Raw genomic sequence first — 2304 nt, 5'->3', positions numbered from 1 at the left:
AGCATCACCGAGGTAGCGATGAAGTGGGCATTTTACCGTACGATAATCTCAGCCGAGTGTATCGCGAATGTCAGGAATGAGGTAAAACATGAAATGTCCAACATCGCTGCGACCGGAGAAAGAGCCTTCAAGAACGGGACCAACTACGATTGAAGAGAATCGTTCAACGTGACAGAAGTGCAACCCTTCCGCAAATTGCTGCTGATCTCAAGGCTGGGCCATCAACAAGTGTCAATGTGCGAACCATTCAACAGAATGTCATCGATATGCGCTTTCGGAGCCAAAGGTCTTCTCGTGTTCAGTTGATGACTGCACGACACAAAGCTTTACGCCTCGCCTGGGTATGTCAACACCGACATTTGATTATTGATGACTGAAAACATGTTCCCTGGTCGGACGAGTCTCGTTTCGGATTGTATCGAGCGAAAGGAGGTGTACGGGGTAAGTTGACAACCTCATGAATCCATGGACCCTGCATGTCAGCTAGGGACTGTTCAAGCTGGTGGAGGCTCTGTAATGGTGTGGTTCGTGTACAGTTGAGGTGATATGGGACCCCTAATTCGTCTGCATACGACTCTGACAGGTGACACGAATGTAAGCGTATCCTATCTGATCACCTGCCTCCATCCATGACCATTGTGCATTTCGAAGGACCTGGGTAATTCCAGCACAATGCGACACCCCACACGTGCAGAATTGCTACAGAGTGGCTCCAGAAACACTCTTGTGAGAATAAACGCTTCCACTGACCACCAAACTCTCAAGACATGATCATTCTAGAGCATATCTGGGATGCCCTACAACGCGCTGTTCAGAGGAGATCTCCACCCTGTTCGTAGTGTTACGGATTCATGGGCGGCCCTGCAGGATTCATGGTGTCAGTTCCCTCCAGCACTACTTCCAACTTTAGTCGAGTCCATGCCACGTCAAGGGCTAAATAAAGCTTTGGTTTGCAACTGGTTGGCTGATTTTTTTTTAACCTCTTCAAATTTGTGAAGTTGCTGAATCGCAGCCTTGTTTAAGATTTAGGGATATCGGAACCTCATCCAAAATAATGGAAGTGCAATGCTGCACCAATCACCAGCATTACTTTTACTTTGAAACATTACAGATGCTGAACCTGTCACAGGCACAGACCCACAGCTCGGTAGCTGGGCAGCGTTATTCCTATCACGGCTGGATGGCAGAGGCATCGGTTTCACAGCGGTAGGAGACTTCACCTCACTGCAACTCAGCCAGTTAGCACTAAATATATGCAAATTTTATACAAAAACTTCCCCTGCAAATCATTTTATCTATTACAGAAATCCAAATCAAACTCTCTACCGTAGTTCCTGAAATTTTTTACAGATTACGACTACAAAGTATCTACGTAATAGCCAAAAGATATTTTTCTGTGATGTATTTAGATTTTAAGAATTTTCGGATTTTTCCCTTTATCTTTATTGTGAATACGTCTTCTTGCTAAATTCATGATTCTAGGTCAACGAGAAGTACTCTATGTGTTAACATGGGGGGAGTTTCCGGGTATCAAAATAGTTGACATAAACGACCGTATATTTTGGCTGCATTGACTTAGGGCAGCGGTTTCTCATCTTTGTTAGACCATTACCCCTGAGCGCAAGCAGACGTTAGTTAGCTAGTACCGCCTCCCTCCCCGCTCCCCGCGCTCTTCCCCCCACCCCTTTCCCTTCGCCATCCGTTGCCTCCCCCACATTATCACCAACCTTAGCACCTAACTAAATTGCATAATGAAAGACTTATCTTGGAACAATTTTATTTTTAAAACAATAAAAGATGAATGGTATTTTGTGTGTGTACGTGTTAGAATGAATGTTGAAGAAACTCATCGTGCATCACAAGTGCAGTTTTTAGATAAGAAACTTAACTGTGCACAGTGAGGGCAGATACTTGTTACAAGACATACTTCCCCTTGCATTACTCCTCTCCATTCCGGCACTTGCTTGACCTGCACACTGCAATCCCATTTAAAATGAACCAAGTTAAAATGTGTGCACTGTACTTACTATTCGTAAATCACTTGATTGATGCACTCCTTGCTTCTGAACTGGCAGAATTTGGAAGATTTCAAACTGTTAATGCTTTGTGTTTAAACACTCTAATAAATAACGATAATAATAATAGCAATAACACTGTTCAAATGGCTCTGAGCACTATGGGACTTATCTTCTGAGGTCATCAGTCCCCTAGAACTTCTTAAACCTAACTAACCTAAGGACATCACACACATCCATGCCCGAGGCAGGATTCGAACCTGCGACCGTAGCGGAGGCGCGGTTCCAG

The sequence above is a fragment of the Schistocerca piceifrons genome, chromosome 10, assembly GCF_021461385.2.
Source record: "Schistocerca piceifrons isolate TAMUIC-IGC-003096 chromosome 10, iqSchPice1.1, whole genome shotgun sequence".
In the NCBI taxonomy this organism is placed as follows: domain Eukaryota; kingdom Metazoa; phylum Arthropoda; class Insecta; order Orthoptera; family Acrididae; genus Schistocerca; species Schistocerca piceifrons.
The sequence above is the reverse complement of the archived record's forward strand: the minus strand, read 5'-3'. Positions refer to the sequence as shown.